Consider the following 27,572-nt stretch of genomic DNA (forward strand, 5'->3'; position numbering starts at 1 on the left):
CCTCAGTCACCTCAGTAACCACCAGCTGTTCGGCTTTCTAAAGCTTTTCCCTCAGCTGGTTCTGCCCCACTTGCCCTGAGCAGCCAGCTCTGAGCCATCAGCAAAAGTGGCAAATCTCATAACATCGACTGCAAGGTTATTCATTTATTCACAAGACATAGCTCCCAAATGGGAACTAAATTGCAAACAATCCCACCACCGTACAACACACAAGCAAATTCTCTTCACCCAGAGGAACCAGGATGACTCTTTCCTCACCCAGGACAAGCCTCGGGCAGACTCCTGGGCTCATCGTGCCTTTTTCTCTGCATCCACTCACCCTGGGAAGCAGAAGGAGGCAAGCTGGGCAAGCCTAATCCACTTAAAGGTCCATGAAGCCCACAGGGCTGCCAGGAGGTGGGGAGCTGCTGGTGAGACAGGGCTGGAGGTGGCTATGGCAGTGTGGGCCACAGCCACACATGATGGATGGTGCCACCGTGGATGGTGGGACACCACAGGGGGATATCAGGGAGGTGTGTGCTACAGGTGGGCTTCACAGAGAACTGGGGAATGGGAGGGGAGTGATGAGGACATTTTGGGGAGTATGATCTTGCAAAGCCAACATCACATAGGTTGTTATTGTTATTAATATTTCCATAAAAAGCCAAGATCACCTAGGTAATGATATCAGAAATACCAAATTTGTGTACAGACATAGCAAAACAAGGGCCAATGTGGGAAAAGTAATTAGGGGCAGGTTGCTTTTTCAGGAAGACACAGGGGTAGAGAAGGGAGGATGCAAGGACAGCAAAGCACAGGACCAGGGAAAAGGATAATGCCTCGTGCTGATCATACGCCTGTTGCTGTCAGGGGGTACCTGTCAGGCAGCCCTGCACTTGATCGCCACATCTGGGGTAGGACAATACAAAAACAACTGTGTCCAGTTCTGGGCTTCCCAGTTCAAGAAAGACAAGGAAGTACTGGAAAGAATCTAGCGGAGGGCTGCAAAGATGATGAGGGGACTGGAGCATCTTTCTTAAAAGGAAAGGCTGAGAGACCTGGGTCTGTTTAGCCTGGAGAAGACTGAGAGGGGACCGTATCAATGCTTATAAATCTCTTAAGGGCAAGTGTCAAGAGGATGGGGCCAGACTCTTTTCAGTGGTGCCCAAAGACAGGATGAGGGGCAATGGGCACAGACTGAAGCACAGTTAGTTCCACCTGACTATGAGGAGAAACTTTTTTACTTTGAGGGTGCCAGAGCACTGGAACAGGCTGCCCAGAGAGGCTGTGGAGTCTCCTTCTCTGGAGACATTCAAGACCCACCTGGATGCCTTCATGTGTAACCTGATCTAGGTGAACCTGCTTTAGTGAGTGGGTTGGACTAGATGATCTCCAGAGGACCCTTCCAACTCCAACCATTCTACGATTGTGTGAAAACACCCTGTGCTGATCATACTGTAAGTGTCAGGCCTGCTCCCATGGTCAGGAATGCCAAATGGGTGTTTCCCCAGCCTGTCCAGGGAACACTTGGACAGATGGACCAAGCATCCTGGTATCACCATACTGGTGCTTGATCCAGGCTGAGGGTATCAACTTCACTTCACCCACCACTTCACAACATCACTACTATAATTCTCATTGGCACACCTCCGTAGAAGTACACCCACCGCTGTTCCTAGGATTCACAGCAAGACTGGTGCTTCCAGAAGATGCTGGACTTGGTGAGCATGGACTGCAGAGGCTGATGTGTGCAGCACATGTAGACCAGGTACACTGGCTCCAAGGGGTGTCAGATGGGGTGAGCACATGCTGCAGTGCTGCACACCTAGGAAATGTTTCCTGTTATCCCATCACACAGTCAAAGCTGCTGTTTCAGAGAGCTGCCAGGTCTCAAGGAGGCCTGGGCTACATGTGGAGTCTTTGGACTTCTCTTGTAAATGGTTTCTAGAAATGTCAAAGAAAGCAAATATGTGGTGGCCTTCTATCAGGTTGCCTCTTCCCAGGCCCTGAAAACACAGGGTTATTCAAACAAAATCGATACTTTCTGGTTCTCTTGCTTTTTGAACTCCCCTTGCTATATTACCAGGGCATTAAATTAAGTGCCATGACCCTCAATACAAAAGTTCTCACCATTACTTATGTTATAGGAGTCTACCATTGCCTTTAAGCTCCAACAGTCTCCATTCTTCCCAGCTCTTACTTCTATCTGTTTACTCAGACCTTCATGTTTTCTCCCCAGAACACAGGGACAGTTTTAAGAGCTCCCACTACTTTTCCCTCCTAATCTTCCAAGTTAGATGACACTTCAGGACTTTTTTGTTACCTCCTCTACTCCCTTCTTTTCCTTGGTCAAGTGTTAAAGTAATGGGACCAAGCTCAACTCTTTCTCAAACGAGCTGATAATCGTCTTCTGATGTACATTGTCAGCTGCATCTGACCATAAAGGGAGTAAAGGAGAGTTTTGCCTCATTTCTGTGGCAGTCTTTGTTGACAGCTTTCCAAAAGAAAGGTGAGTAGCTAAGCAGAAGCAAAACTTGAAATTTTCCAGACACTGTCTATCCTAAGTTGCAAACAGCATCAGACCAATTCTAATAGGCTTTAGTTTTAAGCTGCTGTGAAACCTTCTGCCTGGCTTACAACACACCCTAGCACTATCATAGCTGGTGACTTTCTAGCTGATGTCACTGTGTTGGATAGAAAGACTCTTTTCCTCTAACTACGTTTTCCTATATGAAAGAACAGACACTGAGCACTCCCTAAGGGAGGAATTTTTTCCAAATCAAAAAACAGAGAACATGCCCAAAGCCCGAACCTTGGATCCAAGTGAAACTGAGTTTCTAAAACACATATGCTGGGCTTATGGCAAATGCAATACCTTGAACCAAGTTACAAATTAAACCTTTGTGATCTCTCAGAAAGTTTGTAACTCAAATTTTGTAGTACAGAACCAGCAAAACCAGCATCAGCTTGAGTCACTAAGATGTGTAATACAGAATGTAAGGTATTTCTTCATATCTTTCTTTTAGGTTGTTGCAGGGAACCCTGAAGTATAATGGTAATTTAAGAAACAAGCAAACTAAAGTATATTACAGTATTTGGTTTGGTTATACTCTTTACTAATGCAATCTGGGGAAAATGGTTTGCACTATCCTTTTTTCAACATACAATCTGAATGTATTACAATAAAAATTTACTAGCATAATTTTAGAGAAGATAATTTTTATAGCTACAGTTTTTAAGAATTCTGAATGTGCCCATCATTAGTCAAATCACATAATACATAATAAGGGCTTTTAAAGGACACAAAGTCAAAAGTGTCAGAACTAAACCTTTTAATATACTAGTCACCTAGGTATTACTGACCTTCTGGGGTGAAAATTAACACCTAAATTTAAACACTATAAAGAAGTGAAGTGACTTGCTCAAGGTCTAACAGTGGATAATAGCACAGTCAAAACCCGAGCTCCATGATTCCCAGATGCTGAGCAAGAAGCCTGAGCACTTCTGCACTTCTGGAGATCGTGAAGCCTTCCCATGAACAGGAAGGGGATAAATTAAATGTGAACAAGATTATGTCCATTTCCCTAGTAAACAGAAAGACTCCCAGATTCCCTGAAATACCTCACAACAAATCCTCAACCATACAGACAACTCACTGAAACTGGATTGACAGTAGCTACAATTTCTGACCTTGATCTCGACACGGAAACAGTTTTTTATTATGTGAACTTCAGGATTGCTGTGTTAAGCACTCTTTGGAAAAAGACAAGCTGGCAAAATTTAACCACTCATGTTTAATCTATGCACCATCTGCATAAGTAACAATCCCTATTTGTCAGAAGAAATTAAGACATTGCTTTTGTGTGATGGCAAAAACAAGCTGGCAGTTCACTGAGTGATTAAACTATAGTAATTTGATCCACTTCATGCTGATCACTGTGATATTGTACTTGTATTATATTTGTTGATACTTTAAGTACTCCAAATTGGGCAAAAGAGCATAAACTATAATATGCAGAAAGTAAACTATTATTTGAATCATCATGTATGTTTTTCAGTTGAAGTGTTTATGAAACATTTAAAATCTAGGGCTAGATCCTCTGTTTCTACAAATCAGTGCTCCTCCATTGCCTTTGGTGAAGAAACAGTGATTTACAGTCCCTGAGGATCAGACTTACAATACTTGTTCATTTTGGTATGGTTTGCAAACATGAGAAAAATCAAAAGAGATTGTTGTATTAGATCCTTGCAAGTACAGAGCTTTTTAGCTTGTAAATGTGCTGTATTAGAGGAGTCAGAGCCACTACCTCTGAAATGGGGTGCAGTTCGTTTACTACAGTGCAGGAAGAACTTTTAAATATTATAGAAACTAATATTTTTGTTTCTTACACAGACAGGCAAAAATAGTTTCTTACTGTAACACCTCAGTAAAGTTGCTTGACTAGATAACTTGGAAAAAAAAAATTACAAAACTGTCTAGTCAGAAAATGTTCACGCCACAACAATTTAACTATCTGTACTCTCTTACCTTGTGCCATTCCCACTCTTTTATGTAATTATTTATTGATTTCTGTATGTATTTGCAGGATGTGTTACAAACTACATGAATGTCTCTCCTACTATTTTATATGCATTACCTATAAAATGGTAAAATACATAGATATATTAACTGCACTTTTTTGTAAACTGTACCCAACACTCTTTGATGCATCTACATTTTATGGATATTTTAGTGCCTAGCATGATTGTAGTACTGCAGAGGTAAATCTAATCAAAATTACTTTTCTTATTCAGTTCTACACCAGCCTGATACTTGCAGGTTTTAAAGTCTTTCTGTTCTGTACTAAGATCCACATATCTCAATGAGAAAACCCACTACAGTAGTATGGGGAGAGCAATTTTACATCTCCAGCTGTCCTCCTACTTTATTTTAGAGATAAAACAAGGAGATAGTCCAGTTCAGAAAACACAGATGTTCAACTCTCTCTCACAAATCACTTAAGTTCTCTGTTAAGGTTGGAAAGTTTCTGAAGAGTTTCTGCTCAAAGTTTAAACAGTGGAGATGTGTCGTGTTTATAGACTGGAAACTGAACAGACTGACCAAAAAGAGAGCTGAAGAGGTGACTGTGAGGGTTTACTGCCTATGTGGATTGTCAATGAACTTTACAGCCAGAAGTTAAATAATTCTTTGTGAACACTTCTCCTCCCTTCTGCTGGAGCAGGAACTTGGTAGTCAGGACAGCGTGATAGTAATTAATGCATTTATTGTTTCTTGTCTGAGATTTTAAGGTCTTTGAAGATACTGGGAAGGGGGGATCGCTCATGTAAACCGGGATTAATATTAGATTTCAGCTGCAGAGGGCAGCAAACTCCCAAATATATCTGCAGTCTCACCCAGGTAATCTTTGATCCATATACAAAGCAGAAAAAACATGCTTTAGTATATTAGAAATAAATAAAACTGTATTAAAAATGAGAACACATTTGCTAAATTAGAGGGTGACATAGCTCACAGAAACATGCAGGATTTTTTAGAATCATCCAAATGCTAGTGGATGATGAGAGGTGACAGCTCCCCCAGTGAAGGTGTCAATCACTTGTATAAAGAGTTCCAGAAAAAATGACAGTGAGCATGGGCTGTAGATTCTCCCTGTCTTCTGTCAGGCCCCCTAGCAGTTCCTGCAGCTCTGCAGTTAGCAGCAGGAGGAAGAAAGTCTGGTAAAACAGGACACTTACATGCCCTTGCCTCGTAGTTTAATTCAAAATAATGAGGGGACATCCACTGAGGACACTATTACTGAGAAAAATAACAGTCAAAATGGAGCCAGCAAAATTTCCAGCCAGAAGACCGGCCTCAACATCTACACACCAGCAGCAGAACAAGGGGACGTGAGGAAATCAAAAGAGCAAAAACTACGAAAGGTAATCCACATCTGCATTCACAGAGGAAACAGATGGTGTGACAGAGTGCATGCACCCTGGCAAGAGACGGGCTTGTAATTAAATTGCTGAGTTCTGCCTGTGCTAGAAGTAGCACTGGCAAGATCCCGAAAACAGAGTGGGGGGATGATCTGAATGCATCTGAACCCTTAATGCTTAATGGTTTCATTAGTGAAAAGGTGAGCTTGAAGAACGAGGAAAAGATTCACCCCACGAAACAACCTAAATGGTTCTTTTCCAGACTGTATTTCCAGTAAGCCCGAAATTGTTCAGTGGCCTTGGGCTATGAGGATAAGCTGTGTCCCATCAGTTCAACATCCAGCTCTTTGCTTCTGTACTTTCCTGAGACAAACAGTATCAGAGATACAACATTCAAACCATCACTGAACTCAGCTCCTACCTTTACCTCTTACGTATACATTTATCCCTTTTCCTAATACAGTGGGTATTTCTATTTAAACTTCCTTTAGTTTTTATTCTCTTTTCTTTCTTAATGGCTGGGAGATCACAGGAGCTGTATTTCAAAGCACGTTACCCAGGCTGCAAAGCTCTATCAACAGGCAAGTCATGTATTGAAAATCCAGTTTGATTCCAGAAATCATATAACTGAGGGCTTTAAATCCATCAGCTGAAAAAAGAGGCCTATGGGCTTATTCTTAGCACTTATGCACAGTTCTTTTGTAGGTTCCTCAGCAACAAATAAATCCTATTACATATAAGAAGACACCAGGTGAAAAAAAAAAAAAAGAAAACATTGAAGTCAGTCCCAAAACTGCTACTCAAGTTAGTGGAGTGAGGATTTCATACTAAATCTGCAACCCAGCGACCATCTGATGAAGGGTGTAACAGCTTACTTTTTCTTTTTTCTTCCCCATGCTGGTAGAAACTCAGCAGGATTTTGGAGTTGCTGCTTCCCTTCTACTTTCAATCCAACTCTTGCTGGTATCTTGCCTCAGTGTGACTGCTGAGGATGAAGCTCAGTGGGAACTGAGACATAAGAGCTCTGTCCGAGCACGCCTGACCCAGAGCTCTTGCCACAGCCACCCTATCATTTCTATGCTGCTTCTGTAACAGGAGGAGGGTGAACAAGTAGCCAAGTCTTTTGGAAACGGTTATTGGCGGTTAGCATTCTTCTCTTCAGGAGTGATGGGAAGAATGTGGACCTCTGCTGTGGGCAGCCCATCTCCTAGATGGCCCCTGTGGTCCTATGTTGTAGCTTGTTTCCAGTCCTGCCTCTGGCCCTGCCCCTTGGATGAACTTCAGACCCATGTTGTAGCCTTGTCTCTGGTCCTGTCTCCAGCCTCTTCTGCTGTCGCTCCTGACAGGAGCCCCAAGATGGTCCCTGGCCCTGGTTCTTTGCTTTACAGATCAGGGGCTGCCCATGAACCCTGTGACGGGGCCTGGCTCTGCCCATCGTAATCAGATGCACCCAGCAGTGAGGGCATGGCTTACACTGGGATCACCATTGAGTCCCAGTTCACCCTCCCATAAGGATCAACCAGCTCTCATTAAGCCCTGGCAAGAAAAATGCAGGAGAACTATATTTGATCATGAAGAAATAGCAATATTGCTTCCTTATGAGCTCTCTGAGAAAACACAAGGAGAGCTTACTCTTAGCAAGGCCGTTGTAGGAAGCACTTGTAGTAAGTGGCTAGTAAGCAACAAGAAGCTCTGAAGTCTCACTGGCATCTTTGCAGGTCATTTGGTCTTCAGTCATCACTGTTTGATAAGGCACATTCCAGGCACAATCCAATCTGCATCTTGACTGACATCTTTAAGGCTCATTTGGGAAAAAAACAATTTTATTTCCATCTCTATGTGCAGAGTTGTACAAAGTGGTTGAACTCCACAGAAGTGGCAAACAACTGTTTGAACTCACCGGGTGGTACTTTGAGAATACAGCTTCTTGAGGATCATTAACACTGTTGTCTCTATGTTGAACTTGCACTGCCTCGTTTTACAGCCTTTAATGTTCTGCATGTTACAGACTTGAGCTTATTCAGTAAATACCCAAGGCTATTTGGGAAGGAAAAGCACATGTCATAACTTTCATCAATCCTTCACACTGAATCCTGGGAGCCCCTTTTTATGTAGCTTTCCCTCAGTCTATCATGGCAACACTTTTTTTTTATATCTTTCTTTCTCTCCTCCGGTATGTGTTTTAGCAGCAATGACCTTTTCCACGTCTCTAAATACTGTCTTCAAATTGCTAGGGGCCAGTGCACGAAACAATGTGGCTTTTTGGGTGCAGGACTCTTCCAAAGGGTATTCATTAGGTTGATGTGCTTTGCATTTTGAAAAAAGAGCTCTAAAATGTATTCTGCTTAGAATGCCTCTCACTCTACTGAATTAGGTGAGCCAATAATAACACAAAGAATGATGCAACCCACATGCACATCACAGTATTCCCTGGGAAAACTAAATAAAAACAGAATAAAATCTGTACAACTGAGCAGAGCTGATGCAAGGTTTTTTGCTGCCCTAGGCAGATAAAAATTGCTGTCCTCTTTCCTTATCAGTACTCGCTCTCTTTCAAAATTTTCCACCCTGCCCTGTTGCAGCTGTTACCTCTTTGGGCTCTGACAGTTGTCCTCTGGCAAATCTTGTCAGGAAATTCGAATCCTCAGATATCTGCACTGTCCCTGTGCCAGGGGATGCTGCTCCAACAGCAGCAGCGGGAGACGGGAACGTGTGTCCACGTTTACACTGCGCTGAGCAATAGCCTCAGCTATGAGCACAAACCCAAGCAGTGGGCGCCCTAACTAACCAGAATTAACAACAAAGGCAAAAATTATGCCTCAAAAATAACAATATATGCGAAACAGTGTTAAAAACTACAGTCTTGCTCTTACCATGTTAGTCCTTCTCTCCCTAGTTTTTGGCCCTCGGTCACCTCATTTACCACATACATCTCTGCTGTCACCATTGAGCAGTGCCACCTTTAGAAATGACGAAAGAGAAGGTTTCGTGACAGACACAGGACACACACAAATGTCAGATTTATGTCACATTTGTCACATACAGCAGATTCTGGATATACAAAACAGGTTCTCACTTGCAGATTCAAAATGCCAAAACATTTTTTTCTGAGTTGCCACAGACCTGTGAGAGCAGTTCCCTAAAGTTCCTTGAAAACAAAACAGCTGGTTCCTTCCGAAGCCTCCAGGGTCTTCATCAGATGCTCATTACAAAACTAATTAATGTGTTTAAGCACAGGTATTACTGACTGTGGAGAGCAACAGAAGGGCAGCACATGCCTTCCTCAGGCAACATGTTTTGAAAAAAAATCAATTCTGATATGCCCAAGTTTGTAATTTCAGTACTATTTTGCGTTCTAGATACAGTCTGTGAGACTGAGTAGCCTAAAAGGGAATTGCAGGGATTATTTTACAGTATTTTCTGTTAAAATGTCAGCATTTTTAAATTATTCTTACCATATCTTGCAATTTTTTCAGAGTAACTCTATGGAAATAATTTATAAGTACGAATTTATAAATAACACAGCCTTAGAGGAAGCTGTGTTTTAGTATGTGTGAGACAATAAATACAAAGAAAATATTTTCTCTTAAAATTCAGTATATCTTATACGCTTTTCAAGCAAAGTGCACAACTCTCTTAGACACAGATAATCGGATTCACTTTTAAGCATTATTTTATACCAGAAATACAGATGACAAGGCTGGATTTTCCCTTTTCTTCCTGTTCCGTGCTTATTTACAGTTAACTTACTGTATATGTGATTTATTTATGTATGTTTAGCATAAGCATGTTTATGCATGTCCGTTGGCACTTTTTAAAATGAGGCTTTACAGGATCAGGAAGCCACATTGGTCACAAGATAGATTCTCAGAAAAAAATCTGACTTATTTAAAGCTGTCAGAATTTGTATGTTCAAGGCTGCATCTAGTTTTTGCCTATAGACAGCGGGTCAGAAATAGAGCCAGACCTGTAGTCCATAAGAAGGTACACAGGTCACAGGACACTTTCCCTCCCAGGACAAAAAAATCTCTCCTTCTCCTGTCACATTGCTCAGTAGTTGACAGCATCAGTGTCCTGCAGATGGAGGTCACATAGCTGGGAAAGGCAGGAACGCGCTGCACGGTTTTGGTGTGAACATTAATTTCTGCCCACAGTTCAGTCCTCTTCTTCTGCACATTTCGGCAGGCAGCTGAGGAACATGCTTCTCCTGGGTTCAAGCCCATTGAACATGTATCAGAGGCCCACAACTACAGACACTGGGAGGAGAAACCACCCAGCAGGCAGGACATGTCATGGGGGAGTAATTTAGGGTTCTGGCTGGGAGGGGGGTTGAGTGCCATCTGTCACAGGACAGAGCAACCCACACACTGCAGAGCTCTTGTCTCTGACTGCTTTCACTTCCATAATCTTTCATCCTACAGAGAAGATCTTTAGTTGAATAAACCACATCACCCTGAACTGCAATTCCTTGGCAGTGTAAACCAAACTTGGATGCTTGGATGCTTACGTGACCAGAAAGGGAGCTGGTTCAGGAGCTTGGCCATTTGAAAATTAATCTTGGTTAACAAGAAAGGGTAGTTAGTTTTCGGCTGACCCCTGTACCAATGCAATTCCCATGGACGTGAATGCCTGCAGGAAGAAGGTGCAGGAACATGCAGCCACGAAAGAGAAGGCAGGACTGCAGCAGCTTGGCCTAGGTAAGCTTTGACTGCCACAAAACAGTTTTACTTCCAAGATAATTTAAGTTAATACAAGTCAGATGCTGCAATCCTGCCCACAGCTTTGCATTGCTCTCTCATACTGCTGCCCACAGTGCTCACATGGACCTTCTGACAAGTCAGTTTGGAAGGCGCACTTAAAAAATAAAATCAGAAGGAAAAATGTAATCTTCTCTGTCCCTTTCACTACCCAAACACGCTCACAATGAGGCAAGTAAAAATCCTGTGGCAAAGAAAGGTGAGTGTGTGGCTGAGGAAAGGAAGGAAATGTCATGGGACTGTAGCAGCGCAAGCCTAGCCTGACTTGTCACTATGGTGTTGCTCACCCAAGCTGTCATTGAAAAAACACCTGAAGCCAGCAGAAGTTGGCATTGCCACCAAAAGCAGAGGCCCTGTCCACCACTCAGCTCCTGCCCCATTGCTGGTATAGCCTTTTGTGCTGCCCTCCAGCGAGCCTTCTCAGAGAACTGTGTGAGGTTAAAAAAGCCAACTTTTTCAATATGAGTTTTCAGTTGGATCTGTTCTCTGACCAGATGTGCAAATTCTCAGAAAAATAATTGTAGTCAAGATTAAGAGCACTAACTCTGAATAGGTTGTACTATATTTTTTATTATAAAGTGCAAATTCAGTGCTGAGCTGAATTCTTGTACCTAATTTTGCACTATGTCTGTGAGATAAGTACATATAAATGGCCTCTGCAGCAAGAACTCTATGACTAGAATTGATAACAAAACTACACGTAGAAGTAGTACCTTACTGACATGTGCAAGGAATAGCTTGTGAAGATTTTTTTAACATCCATTTCCTAGAATTAACAGCAACCAAAAATCCATTTCAGCTTCTACATTAGAATGTAGTATTAAAAGATACGACCACATAACATTTATCAAATAATGCAACTATGTATTTGCTATAACTGTAAGCACACTTGAGGCATTTTTATACTGATTACTTAATTCTGTATACTTACACTAATTTAATTGTGTTAATGGTCCAGTACATATCCTATTAATTAGCTGTATTACTCCAAATTTCATTCCTCAAGAACGTATTTAAGTAGCATTAACAAAATCTATGTACCACATATTTATATTGTGTTAGCTATACAACCCTCCTTAGGTAAAAAAGCAGGTTAGGCAGTGAACTGTGAAACTAACTTGCACAAATAGGTGACCTACATTTGCCTGAAATTTTTCATTGCTCTTCTTTCTCCACAGATAATTTTAACATGTTCTGTACTTCCCACCTATGTGACTTCCATAAGCACTCTGTAGGAAACAGTCCCACATAGTATCACAAGACATTATACTTTCCGTCTCAGATATGAGAGAATATATGTATGATATTACTTACAGGAATGTGCATAAATCAAAGGGTGCATGATTACACGTAGCGACAACAGGACGTGCTCTTCTTGATATTTTCATGTGTAAACTTACGTCCTTCCATACACTGATGCAAAGGATTTTCCAATGGAACTTTTTTTCTCTGTTGCCAAAGGCAGCTCTGAGGAGGAGCTCTGTAGACCTCAAAGTCCTGCACATGAACTCATACAGGCCAGAGCTACCCGCAGCCTGCAGGAACTGAAGCCACCTCCACGCAGCTGACAAGCAAGCACGGTGTCAGGCACATACACCTGATGAGGCTGCCCAGGAGCAGCCCCCACGCGAACCACAAGCTGGTGGTCGGGCAGTGGTGTGGCGAGATGGGCGGCAGAGCTCTCGCAATCTTCGGCCATGTCTGAGACCACTCCTTCTGCAGAACAAAAAACACAGAAGAACCTCATGTTGATATAGGTGAACATATAAATGTATAATTCCATAATTATAGAACTTTACTTTGAAGTTCTGTATCTCAGCTCCTTATATTTTCAATACACTTTGTAAAAGTTCCTCGGTATTTCCCAAAGTTCTCAGAAAATTATTCCAGGCCTCCTGACTGCTGTGATTTATAGCTGTATGTTTGCCCATTCTTTCTCTAAGCATCTAAATTCCAAATATATTCCAAATATATTACCAACCTTTTTTTTCCTTTTTTTTTTTTTCAAACTGTGTGCTTTATTAGTTTGACTAAACAGTTAAACTGCATAAGCAACACATAATTTTTGAAGTCACATAGTATTACCAAGGAGAAATGAATGTTCCCTTTAACAAGAAAATACATTCACTAAGACTATTTCATGCCACATTTTACTTTGCAATTTGGGCATCTTAACTGCATCTTTACAGTCTGACATGCTTTTTAACTTTTAGTTTTCAAAAGTTACAAGTTAGTTGCAGTCAAAAACATTATGCTTATGATTGTATATCTATATCCATTTGAACGGCATTTCAGCCATTCATAAACTGAGAGTAGTGCAACTAAAGCTTTCCATTTGTTTATTTATCATTCAGGCAAAATGCATACACACATTAACTTAAGCCATTGTCTCTTTTTTCCAGCAGTATGTCAAGTTGAAGCCCTTATCCATTATTGTCTTCTCTCTATACATCAGATGTACAATTACCAGAAGACACAAATTATGTGCGTCAGAGGGAAAAGACGTTATTTTCTTTAAGAATAGCTGTAAGTGGGTGGATGGCTTTGGCCGTGACTAACCAAACTAATTTGTAGCATAGCACAGCAATGAGCAATCAAAGAGCAGATTTGGGAAGCTTCCAATTATTTATGCTAAAACAGTGTGGGCTGCCTGAGACTGGGCAGAGATAGTCGCGAATCCATAAAAATTTGCTTTCTCTTCCCTATTTGGCCACTTCTTTCAGATCTCAGACAGACCTGGCATAAAACCATTTTAGAAATAACCTGTGCTGGGAAGGACTGGCGATAATAACCGTGGGAACAGGCAAGCCATGACCACAGGGGCCCCATTTCAGCCCCTCACAGCACCACATGCGGCCCCGGCAGGCCGCTCACACTCCGCTTGGGTGCTCTGCGACCCACGGCGCATGCGCGCACTTGGGGCGGCATGGGAGGGGCACCACGGTAGCCTAGCAACCGGGAGCAACCACTGCAACAGGCCCGGGCCTGGGGAAGGTGCGGATATGGGGGAGGTTGCGCCTCGGCGGGCTGGTGCTGTGGCCGAGCTCGCCCGCGCCATGACGGGCAAGGGATGGCTGCGTTTCTGCCTCGCCCTTGTGCTTGGAGGGGCCGGAGCTCGGCACCTGGCTGGGGCGGCAGGCCCGCCCTGCGCCTCTCGCGTCCGGAGCACAACCGGGGCTTGGGGAAGGACACGGAGGGACCAAACGACAGTGAGAAATTGAACGCTTACAAGAAAGGGCTTATTTAAAATGGTATTGGAAATGCATTTTGTGCAATTCAACTGCTAATGTGAGTGGGATATTCTGGGCAGGAACAACCACAGGTTCCAGTATAAGTTGGGGAATGACCTGTTAGAGAGCAGCGTAGGGAAAAGGGACCTGGGGGTCCTGGTGGACAGCAGGATGACCATGAGCCAGCACTGTGCCCTTGGGGCCAGGAAGGCCAATGATACCTGGGGTGTATTAGAAGCGGGGTGGTTAGTAGGTCGAGAGAGGTTCTCCTTCCCCTCTACTCTGCCCTGGTGAGACTGCATCTGGAATATTGTGTCCAGTTCTGGGCCCCTCAGTTCCAGAAGGACAGGGAACTGCTGGAGAGAGTCCAGCGCAGGGCAACAAAGATGATTAAGGGAGTGGAGCATCTCCCTTATGAAGAAAGGCTGAGGGAGCTGGGGCTCTTTAGCTTAGAGGAGACTGAGGGGCAACCTCATTAATGTTCATAAATACATAAAAGGTCAGTGTCACAAGGATGGAGCCAGGCTCTTCTCGGTGATGATAAGACAAGGGGCAACGGGTACAAACTGGAACACAGGAGGTTTCATTTAAATTTGAGAAGAAACTTCTTCTCAGTGAGGGTAACAGAACACTGGAACAGGCTGCCCAGGGAGGTTGTGGAGCCTCCTTCTCTGGAGACGTTCAAAACCCACCTGGACACATTCCTGTGTAACCTCATATGGGTGTTCCTGCTCCGGCAGGGGGATTGGACTAGATGATCTTTTGAGGTCCCTTCCAATCCCTAACATTCTGTGATTCTGTGATTATGATACCACGCTTCCCCTGTGTAACCAAGCCACACAAAGTTCAGTGCGGCACCTGCAGAGAGGTCCTTTGGAGGTAATTTTTCATTTTACTGCAGGTGATGTGCAACAACCTGTCCCTAGTACGTGGGCTAGAATTCCCATGTAGAAGCTTTTTCATCATCTTGGGTCAGCCTGTAAGGAATGTATGCAGGAGAGAGCACTAAGGTTTTGCCATGGTGCTAGAAAATTTCTCTTAAATTTTTAAGTCTGGCTGAGAACTTTCATATTCAAAAGCATCCTATTAATATAAACACCTTGAAAGTAAGGACTGAAACCCTATTTTGTGCCTTCATTAAAGGAAGCCAGCATCAGGAATAAAGTTAGTTTTGCTCATAGTAGTCACTGCCATGGGTGTTTCAGAAGAGGCTGTTTCCTAAATTGCTGGTTTCAGGTACGGTGCAATGCTGCAGTCCTGCAGGGACATAGCAGAATTGTTTTCTAGATGAAGTCAGTTCTGTACCCCAGGATGCCATAATTTCTTCTGCACAGAATATAAAATGTTATTCATGGGTGTTAAGTACAAAGAGCTCATTCTGACTAAAAACTTGCTCCATTTGCTTCCTTTTGTCCTCTTGATGGCAGTCATATAGCTGTTCATTGTTAAGGTAGAGGGACCCAAGGGTTACCTCCATATCTGTCTGCTTGTTCACATAAAAATGATACAAAAGTAGACACTGAACAGAACTAGAGCAAAGATTGATCTTTCTGGGACTCTCCCATGTAGTCTTCACTGTTAAATGCCAACTGTATTCTGCTCCTCTCTCCAAAATCTTAGCAGACTACATATCAATATATAACCTGTCTAAAATGGGCATAAAATTTCCAAAAATAATTCATCCTATTGTCAGTCAAGGAAAATAATAATTCATTCACCATGGCCCAACAGTGTTCACTGAGACAGAGCAAAGACAGCCCCAGGTTACTGAAGTGACCTAGTTTCATCCTATATATTCACCACAGAGCAGCATTAAAAATTCTCTGACAAATCAAAGAAAGACTGAAATTTGAAAGTGGTAAATAGGAAGTTTTACAGCAGAAAGAGGCAATCAAATAACATGGTTACTTATTAAAACTATTGTAATTACCTTGAAAAAATGTGAGCAGTTTTTATCACTGCAAGTGTTTGCAGTGGACAGTTCATTGGTAGACAACAGTTCCTTCACATCCCTAAATGAATGAATTCTTCCTTGTATGAGAATCAGAAATGCGAGGCTGACATGGTGCCTGAGCCAATGTTATCAGAGAGATTCCAGCCACTTCGTGTTAATATTTCTATTGTGAATTTCCTCTGCCAAAATCTTACAAAAAGAATGGAGAAAGTTTATACCAAGCTGTAACCATTCTTGTAGTGTATCAATACAGTATTTGATATGTCAGAAAAATACCATTTCTGATATAATTTGGGGCAACCTGAAAAATATTTTTTGCTCAGGATTCTGTCTGTAGTAATAATGCTGCTCTCCTCCCAGCCCTGTGATCAGCTGAGATGTGTTCTTGGTATAGCTGACTTGCTTCATGGCCATACACAGGTGAGGCTGTGGAGAGGAGCCCTCATTTAGTTGTCCTGCACTTTTCTGTTGTCAGGAGAGAGCAGAGCTGGTGACTTTCCCAGTACTTCTGTTATGAAGGATAGTTTAAGACAGTATTTGCATGATGAAAGAGGTTTTATGATGGAAACCTTAATTTAAAAGCCCGGATTAATCTTGTAGATTCTGGGCTGTCTAGCAAATATTATAATGGGCTATGAAGTGAATCTCTACAGAAAGAGGTATCTTTCATGATGATTATATATGAAAGCATTTCTGCTGTCCTGGTCAGGCTTCACTTTGCTATTACCCTTCACATCTGGAAGGGAAGCGCCTCTTTTTGTTATATAAAATACTTTTATGTTATATATACAGAAAGAAAGCCATCTGAAAAAGAACTCTTCCCATCATCTTTCCACCTCCCACACAGATGGACTTAAAGCAGAAAAAGCTTTCCATAAAATTTAATTGAAAGAAATCCATCTCTTAGCTCTCCTTCTCCTCTCATTTATCAAACCCTGGCAATAGAATTACTTCAAGTCTTATATTAAGAGAAGCAAAGACCTGGAAAAGTATCAGTATCCTTAAATAGCTGTCTTTTGTTAAATTCTTATTTTCAGAATATCATCTACTGTTTTGGATATTGTCCTTTGCTAGAAAAAGGGAATGTTTATCACTGAGGAGGTTGAGTCAGGTGGTACAAGGTGTTAAAGGCTGCGGGATAAATACCATCTATACTGCTAGTTCATTTAATAGCTACTTGCCAAAAGTGGGGTTCAACCAGTCCTAACAAAAGCAGGGAACCAGAGGGAGGGACACATCAGATAAGCCTTTAATAAAAACCAAACCAAAACCCATAAATAATGCAAGCTAGTGCCTGTTGCTAGTGCTTTCTTTTGAAGCTAGTCAAAATGGATTTGCAAATGCATTGTTGGAGTGTGTTCAGCCTGGAGAAAAGGTTTCGGGTGATGTAACGGTAATGTGCTAATACCTGCAAGGGGGTTATCAACAAGCTGGAGCCTTGTAGAGGTGAGTGGCAGAGGGATTTATGACACTGGTGTAAATTGAAACAAGCAAGGTTCAAACTGGATGTAAGGAAAATCTTTCTCCATGAGGACGGTCAGGCAGCATAGCAGCAGGCTGTCCAGAGAAGTTGTACTGCCTCCATCACTGGGGGTTTTCCAGCCTTGGCCAGGCAAAGCCTGGCCTCACAGCTGGGCCTGTTCGGGGCAGGAGGTTGGACTAGAGACCCCCTGAGATCTTCCTAACCTGAATTATTCTAGGAACACGTAGAATTACAAACCTGTCTGGGTATGATTATTTTGTGTGGTAACTCCTGAGCAGAAACATGCTTGAAGTAAATTGTCTTTCAGTTCACTAAAGGTATTTTTAGCTGATGTGGTCTAGTGACTTTATGTCTAATGTTAAGATTCCACAAGACATTGTAAGAGCTATTAGAGAGTGAAACTGTCATCAGCCAAAAAGGGGTTTACTCCAACACCTGGCCTTGTGTGTGAAACCCTGGCTTTTCCTTGCAAGTGGTGTGGCGAAGTAAAATCCATGAAATTAGTTTCTCATATAATAATGCCTGAAATGGTTTTCATTCTTAGGCACATTTATTGCCTTAAAAAAGAGCTATGGAAAAGTAAGTTATGCTAAAATGGATTAACACAGACATTATTTCTATGATTGATATGTAATCCTGCTTTTTAGCAGTCATTTTACCAGAAAACATTACAAGTATAATTTCTCAGGTGATATGGAATATAACTTTGGATGCATTTCTTTAAAACTGGTCCATGAATTTTAAGTTTAAGTATGTAGTATTTATGTGAAATATGTTGATTTTCAAGTGGAGACAGTGGCACTACAGTAGAAATGTTGCAGAGAAAAATAGCTTACAAAGAAAATAATGATGAAATAAATATTTTAGAAGAAAATTATGGAAGACTTGTTCATTACCACTGTGATTTATTTTTTAATGTATGTGTGCAAGACTGAAAAGGGATGAGTGACATTCTGCAGTCCAGAGGCACTGCTGCACAGAGGTACAGAGGCACCATTCATACCTGAAGTGTTTGGAAAGTACAGAAAATATCTCAGAGAGAATGAACAGATCCAAGAAAAGAGAGAAATCTGTGCTTCATTATAAAATAGTGAGGTAGTAATACTTGGAGAACAAGTAATGTAAAATTATGATAGGGATTTCTCACTTGTTAAGATGTCAAATCTTGATTAAATTAGTATTATGTAATTAGTGTCCTAGCTCTGTTCTTCTATACACTTGTCTTGGGATCAGAACATGAAACTGATATCAGAGAGAACTTCTAACAGCATTGTATAAATAGTTTTCTCTGGGTGATACAGATTGAATGGAAGATCTGAAACTGTCTTTGAGAGAGAAGGATGTTCAGTCTCAATAGCTGCTCTGGTATCCTGCCAAACAAAAAATAACCATGTTGCCCCTAAACGACTGATTCATTCAAGTGCCAGGTGTCAGCTAAAGGGGTTTGTCAGCGGTATTCTGTATCAGCTTTGTATCACAAACAATGCTGATAGTTTATTTTTCCTCCTCTAGGGAGAAATGATGTTTGGCTAAGTTTGGATCCTCTAGTCCAGAAATAGTATCTGGTGGAGCAAGCTTCACCACTGGGTTCACTGAGGAGGAACAAAACACGGAAGCTGCAGGAATTCAAACAGAGGTTAATATTCTTCATTTCAGCCATGTCAAACCCATTCCATTTTTCATACTTAGTTTCTCAAATATGGAAATAATTAGAGCTGCAGAAATAATCATCTCTCCTGAGTAAACATGCATCTTTTTTGCATATGGCTTTATCCTCTCTCTTATTTTTATAAAAAATGGTGTGACAGAAGAACATCTTTTCAACAGCACATTACATAAAATATTTAAAGTAATTTTTTATAAATGGATTTTAAAATTACTTGGTGTTCAGCATAACATTAATTTTTTTAGCATGGATCTCCTACCTAATACTGAGAAAGACAGAAGTGTGCTACATAGCACACTGTAGAAATTCTAAGATCTAAGCATAAAACTGAATTTGTATTTATACACAGGTATAAATGTTAATCAGCTGTAAACCTTATTATTAAATACAACCAAAAAAAAGAAATTTAATTCAGCTCATAATTGAGTGGCACAACAATTTTTAAAACAAGTGTTTTCCAGCCATCATACATAAGAGCAGTAGTTGAAAACCAGCAACTTATTATTTTTTTAGTATAAGCTCATTGCTATTTTTTTCCTAAACACTTGATCTGACATGGCTAAGCAAGTTCTCTCAGCTGCAATTTGGAATTAGATTTTTCATTCTCCAAGGGGAAGTTTAGCATGGGTGTAAATACCCATGGGTGTAAATATATTCCCTTTGAAATGGATTTTTCTATTTCCACCACTGAGGGGATGCACCTGCACACTAATTTGGACTCTCTTAGCTATTGTGTAGCTCTTCGAATGACACCAAAATATTTACAAATAACCAACAAGAAACATTCAATTCAACTAAATATTTATGGACTAACTGAAGTAATTGAGGACTGGGATCAAAAATAGGCAGTAGTTTGCTTCACTCTTCATCCTTGAAAAGGAAAATAAGTGGAAGGTAATTTATAAAGCAAACACAACAAGAAGTGCATGATAATCCTGTAAGGCTGACTGATAATTCTGAAAGAGCTGGTTTGTGATGAAAATTGAGTTTGAGTGGTGGGCAGTATTTCTAAATCAGACACTTTTATCCCTGAGTGATGTTAGATGAGAGTTGAGCAACTGAATTATGTATAATTATCAAATAAATATTAATTGCTTGCATGAAGAATTAAAATACTCTTTGAATTAAAAAACAGCTGTGTATAGATCTTCCAGTAGTTTTCATACTTTGCGTATCTATCCGATGACAACAAACTCTCTATATTCTGTCCCAAATATGAAGTACATCTTTTACTAGACTTAAATGTTTCAGATTTCTCAAAAATAGAATAAGGATTGTGCCACAGCCTTTTTACTACCAGAATTTTATTTTAAGAGTACAAGTATCATATTCCTGTGCATGTCAAGTAGGTTATCATGTAAACTGGAAATCTGCATTTACCTGTGTATTTACATAGTGTAGTTATGAGCAATAATCTAAATTACTGTTTTATTAAAGTGGCTTTCCACCTTGGCAAGCACTATGTGGCCCTGAAGGTCTTCTGTAATACTAGGATATTACAGAGATGTCTCTCTTAAAATCAAGGCTTTTCCCACTATTTCTGCAGGAGTTGATCTGAGCCTATTTTTATTACAATTCCTGCTCTGGCAAATTTGACATCTCTCCAGAGTACACACTGTATGACAGCTACATGGAGTAGAATCAGTCCCTTGCTTCTCAATATCTGCTTGGCCTTGCTCTCTCTTTTGGGTGGATGCCAAATTGAGAGCTGCTTGCTTCTGTGATGGACCCATTTGTGCTGCAGCAGAAGCTCTGGCTCAGAGAAAAGCTTCTGAAAGGCAAATGTTTTTGCCCTGAGTTAAACCAAGTGTTAGAAATATAAGATGTCTTCATCAGGATGGATATGATTTATAATATAAATATGTGAAGCTACTGTACATCCTTTTTTTCCTCAGGTAATTTCCCAAGATCCTCTGTAGGCAGTCATTAAGTAAGGAAGTGTAGTCTGGCATTAGAAAGCTTATGTGGCAAATACTGCAGAAGCCAGCTGCATTGCATATGGAAGATGGAGCTTTCCATACACATGGAGTTTATTCATTATAAAAGTGATCTGGTTTTAGTGAGTGAAAGGTTATCATCAGTTAATACTGCATGTGCACAAACTTACAGTTTTAAAATCTTGTAAGTAGAAACCTGACTCTTGAAATTACACAGATATACTTCCTCAAGTACTTGACAAAAACAAACCGGACTCCCACAAACATTAGGATTACTGGATTTTCTTCAAAGTTGGGTTTGAATATTGAGTTTCAAAAGCCCACAGATTTTAGATTTCAAAAGATTAAGGTGTAATTATTCCTAATAGCTTTGTTGTGCTTTTTGAATTTTCAGTCTCAAGTAATTCAACTGGTGCTGATAAGCTTGGCAAGAAAAACAAACACCAACCAAACAAAAAAATAAAAACACAAACCAAACCATGTTTAAACAAAAATTAAGCTCTGTGAATGTCATACCTGACTGATGTTAAAAAAAGCCATGCATAACTTGAATGTGGAGAAATAATAGCTCTAATTAAAACAAAATAAAAAAATTTTAGCCTTCTGTAAAAGCTTGACAAATGGGATCTCTTGTGTTTAACTAAAGATCATGTGGAAGAGGGAAGAGTTACTAAGAGAATGAATTACTTTTTATTTCTCTGACTGATTTCAATTCTAAAATTCTCTGAATGTTATAGTACGCTTAAAAAGCTAGATAGTAAATGTACCTAGTAAAAGTACATTTCTGCATTTGGCTGGTAGAGTGTGTGGAAAGACTTCTATCAGGTGAAAGGTGACTCTCAAAGAGATGACTTGAATACTCAAAGCCAAGTATGTCACTGCTGGGCTGAGGCTGGAATCATCAAGCTTACTCTAACTGGATGAAGACTGTGAGTGAATTATTTTTCTTACCCTTCAAGTTTCCTATTTCAGAGATGCCACAGACCACTTCATCACAATCTTTGATTTTAAGAAATTCTTTGTGGAGTAACTCTTGATGTTAAAATGCCAAGTTTTATTACTTTTCCTTGCTAAGCATTGTACATATTTAATTTTGTCTTATCTAGTTCTAATCTGATAGATAAGGAAATTTTAATATTCAAAACATGGATTTATGTGAAAGTCGATAAATTCTGTTGTGAGTAAATAGCTCCGCATACAAAGAGCAGTAATGATTTTTAAATTATTGTCTTAATATCTAAACGTATAGTAAACTATGCTTACAAACAAGTAAACTAGATTTTATTGTAGCAATTGTGTGCACTCGTAACTAAAAACTAAAGTTAAAATATCACTGATGTAAAAAATTACTATCACTGGTATGTAATCTCTACAATTTTGCCCCAGTATTCATAAGTTTCAAAAAACGCTCAAGAGTGTTTTATATGTTTTGTGTGGGAAAACATAGCTCTTATTCACTTTGTCTAAAATGATAGCTCTCAAATGTCGTAAGCAATAGCTTGCAAATTTAAGGACTTTTCTGGACATAGAAATCACCAGTATCTTTTCTCTCACTTTCAAGAACATTTTTCGATAAATCATTTACAAACTTTTTCCATAATAATTAAAAATGCTCACATTTCTGTGCTTATAAACTAGCTTGATTATGCACCAAACAGAGTACCACGGCCTTAATGAAATTATACACATGATATACCGAAACACAAGTTGATGCTGATTTGGGGAAGAATCTTCCAAAGGTAGCTCATTCTCAGAGCCAATTTCTTACCTTTGTTCAGAACCAGGCCTGTGCAACACTAATCCTGAGCCATTCCAAATTTTTAAAACTCGGTGAGGGAGTTGGGCTCCTGTCAAAAACTGGGAACCCAACATTCTGCTGAGTGCAAGCTGTTTTGCTATTGATTTGAGTTTGAGCATAACAGGACATTAAACCAGATAGTTGATGATCCTGTAGTCTTGACTGTTCAAGTAAAATCTGGATGTCTGGCAAGCAGGTCTCAAAACATCCCCTCTGTGAATAATAACACTACAGTCACCAGATTATAAGCACAGTCACCAGAACTTACAATTATAGCAGGTTATTTTATTCAAGGCAGCTAAGCTTTGCTCTTTTTCCTCTACCTCTGATGGTTTTAGTTACTGTATCAGTTTCAATAGACTAAACTTATGTAGAAGTACAAGGGATGCCTCTTGATTTTGACAGGTTAATTGGAGATCAGTAATATACTCAAAGTGCTCCTCTTTACCCCTCCTTAACTACAATTTTTATGGAACAATTTTATAAAAGGGAACTTTCGGTCATCAACCTGCATATGCAAATTCACCTGAAAATACTGCAGTTTTTAATACATTTAATTTCAAAATAAGGCTTCAAGTATTTCAAAGTAATAAAAAATTTACAAAAGCCATCTTTATTTGAATGTTGACACTTGTGCAAAGCTTTTGGGGTCTCAACACAATTTTAGCAAAATCATAAATCCACCAATGTTAATTTTCTGGAAAGATGCCAACCTATCTTTCTTCCTTCTTGAAGCATAACCAAAATCCTCCTTAGTCTCCAAAGCTGTATGCTCAAATCCCCAAAAATCCATTGGCAAGATGCAGAGATTTGAATTCATATGTGTCAGAGAATAGACTGGTGATAACTATGTGGACCAGAAAATCCTGAACCAATGTTGGAGATTAATTAACCACATTTAAAGTAAAACCCTTCAAGCAACCTATCTCTCCATTTCCAATACCATCATAGTGAGAAATACAGATTACAAATGTTGTCTGTGTTGCTCTGCAGAATGACCCTCAGGGCAGGATCAGAGCTGCACCACCACCTCTTTGAATGTTCCTACTGCAGCATTTTTGTGGCTTCTTCCAAGTGATCCCATTGGTACTGAGGGAGGAGGAAAACCTGAGCAGTTCTGGGGCTTTTTGTGCCTTTACTTATTGTAGATAAGACATGCCATTCAGTGCAGCTTTCATCTGTCCCATCCAACCTTCCACTGATGACCTCAAGAAGAAAAAAAATCTAAATTTAATCCATTATGCCTCTTTCAAGATGGTATGAATTTTATAGGCAATCTGAAGTCTGAATTAATACATACATGGGACAATATGAACACCAGCACAGAAAGCAATGAACTAAATTCTCATCCAGCTTAACTCTGTACCAATGCTTCTATAATGAACAGCTCTATACGATGCTAGATCAAGCTGCTGAGAGCAGTGATGCTTAAAGTGAGGGCTGTCTCTATAGCTGCTTTTTCCTGTTGATTATTTTTTTCCCTGAAGATGAATAACAGATGTGATAAATACCAGCTGGCGATAACTCTGCCAAAACCACACAAACATCATCAGCCAGCCAGATTTTCCCAGGAAGGTCAGTGTTGTACTTCTTCTCAATCACAATTGTTTACTGTTGTTTATATGTTAATATTCTGAATAATATTTGTATCAGTCAGAATGATTTTTATACTTCAGCCCATGAAGCAGCTTTTCCTCCAGAAAGGAAACAAATGCATTACATTTCTGTGCAACAAGTCCAGCATATTTAAATAATGTCAGTATTGAGCTAAGCAAATCACACTAACATACCAAAATAATGCATTTAATTCTGTCCTTAGAGGAACATTACAGAAGTTAGCAAGGTTACTTAATGCATCCCTAGAAGAAGTTCCAATAATATACCAAAGGTCACCGCTCCTTTCAATGGGAATGCTTTCATCCTAATGAAGATAAATATGCATGTATTAATTGATTTAGCTGAAATGTATTCATTTTTTACTCTGAACAGTCTCCTTAATGAGTTATTGTCAGAGAAGCATAAGAATGTAGATAATCAACAGTCCAAGACCTTCAAATTCAACTGTTACTTAATCAATCAATTTTTGTCCTATCTGCCATTTTGTTCATCAGCAAAACTAAAACCACTTTCTAACATCCTTAGATAAAAGTGTCCTAGGCAGCTGATTAAATTTATTTTCCAATGTAGAAAGCAAGACTGGATCCCTCCTCTGCAGTAGAAAGTCAGAATAATAAGAATTTATGCTAAATTTAGCATTTATTGATAAAATTGTGTTCTCATTTGCAGAAATGTGACTGCAACTTGAGTTTGAACAGAGAAATTAAATGAAGCTTTCTTTGCATTCCTAAATTTATTTGTATCATAAATCTAGAAAGATTGATTTGAAACATCAAGATCAGGATTTGATTTGAAACACTGAGATCAAGGTTTGGTCTGCCATATTCCAAGGAGTGGAAAAGAAGGTTGATTTACACAGGTTGCACAGGAAGGGATGGCAGTTCTTTCAATGCCTACCAAATTCCCCATGAGGGTCCTGCTGAGCAGACCTGGTTTGAAAAGCAAGTTCCTTGGCCTCCTATTCCTCACCATAAAGGCCAACCCTGCCTCAGAGGGCCCAAGCTTACATGAGGCCTCCCTGTTCCCTTCCACCTGTCCATTCACCATTCTTCTCAAGTACTTACTCCCAACAGAGCTGTCGACTTCCCTGTTTTAGGTCTAATTTTTTCTACCTGAAAAAAAAGCATAATTTTAAAAAGGAGAACATTAAAATGAGAAAACTTGTTAAGAAGAAGCTTTAAGTGCAAGGTAGTATGTTAAATATTTGCAGGTGACATGAAAGACTATAAGGATTACTATATCCCGTTTCAGGAGTTTATTGGCAACTTAGAGCAAATGCATACCATTTATGAAAAAAAAAAATCCTTAAGGAAAGGCAAAATGAAATATTATTTAAAGTAGGAAAGCTTACTTCAGAAAACATATTTTGTCAGCCAAAATGCTGGCTCTAAGATGGAAATGAAGTCACTAATTACTAAAAGCCTGTATCTGACAGGTTCCGTAAGGTCACATGCTACATCTTGATGCAGATGGCTGGCACAAAATATTCTGTAAGGCTACTATTAACACTTCTATGAATTTTCAGCATGAGCTCTAGCTTCATAATGACCCATTACCTTATTAATTTTCTGTTCAGCGGTGAGCACTAATAGGTTTAGTTCTCTGTTTTGGTAGGAAAAGCACAAGATTTGTTATGTGTCCAGATACTTTCTCAATGTTGGTAAATGCCTTCCTGTCACAGTAAATTAGCAAGGGAATAGACTGTAATAGCACTTCAAAAAGAAAAAAGTTGTTAATTAATAGAAACACTAAGATTCATACTTAACTATGGATTCATCCATTTTTTCCCCATCTGTGCAGCTAAAGAGAACAGAAATGTGGTGGATTGTAATAACAGAATCACCATCTTTTCTAAACCAAGAGCAAAAATGTTTTACACTATATAGCACCTTTCACCCAGCAACTTCTAGAAAAGCGGTAAGCAATATGACCAACACTTGTTTTGTGATTCCCATCTCTAACAGACAGTCATGTGTAAGCATGGGATGTTTTGCCAAGACATTAGTTTTCATGTTTCCACTTCTGCTGCTATTTTTTCTTTGTCTGTAAAACAAATCTGTGTTTTTTCTGTAACTTTTATTTATTTTCTTTAAAAAAAATAACATCTCTGCTATGAAAAAAAAAAAAAGTCGATCAAGCTTAAAAAAACAAAGCTAAATTATAAGTCAACAACAGAAGTATTAAAAAATAGAGCAATATTAGAAGAAAGAGCCTTACACTTTTCATATTGGTCTTTTCCTTTACACAGGACTTTTCCATTCTTAACTATTATTTAGTGTTTGAAATTTAAATAACATAAATATCTTAAAGAATGAAAACAGCTGACATAAAAGAGTGGGCTATTCTTAATTTTTCTAATAAAAAGCCACATGTCACCAACTCCATATTTCCATGTGAGGATAAAAATGTCATGCAACAGAATATACAAGTGGATTTAAAGAAATAATTAGTTGGAGATAATTGTTCATGTGAATTTTTCTGTGTGCCAGTGCACATCTCTACAGAATCTGGAAAATTAATTTCCAGAGAATCATAAAAAACCCCAACCATTCAAATATGCTTGTTCACAAGTTTCAGCCAAAATACTGTCCCTTTCACCATATTTTGACAGTAGTTCCAGTATGGACACATGCATGAGGTAGCATTACTTTTACGTATTGGTGACCTACATTATTTTCCATACGCTAAACACAACCATTTCCTAGATGGAAATTATGTTTCACATACACATTAGTTCAAGATTGCAGTCTTGGAAGCTTTGCAAGCCAAAGCAGTGTACAGTCATAAAATTATAAAACCTAAAGGATGTAAGGACCAAAGATCTACCAGATAGAGTCCTTCAACCTGTATTTGTCATCTTGCACCACTGACTCATGATGGACTGAAAGCTTACATGCATACATAGAGGCAAGAGGATAACTGATTGAATTACTCAGATGAGTATCCTGAAATGTTGACCCAATTGTGTACCTCACATAAATCACAGTCAAATTAAAAGGTCACAAGATTTTTTTCAAAGTTATTAGGACATTTGGTTTTTATTTTTGTTTGGTTCTTCACCTCCCCCCTGCATAACCTTCATGATTATATATGCAACCGTAGCAAGGCAATTTTGGCTACTCTTTTGTCTTTTATAGATCTGAAAATATGCCCTTCTTTATATCATTATCTACAGCTAACAGAAGACATTGTTACTTGTACATTTTCAAAACAAAATTGTTTTGTATGATTT

The sequence above is a fragment of the Streptopelia decaocto genome (genome assembly GCF_964273445.1).
Source record: "Streptopelia decaocto genome assembly, chromosome: 3".
Taxonomy (NCBI): Eukaryota; Metazoa; Chordata; class Aves; order Columbiformes; family Columbidae; genus Streptopelia; species Streptopelia decaocto.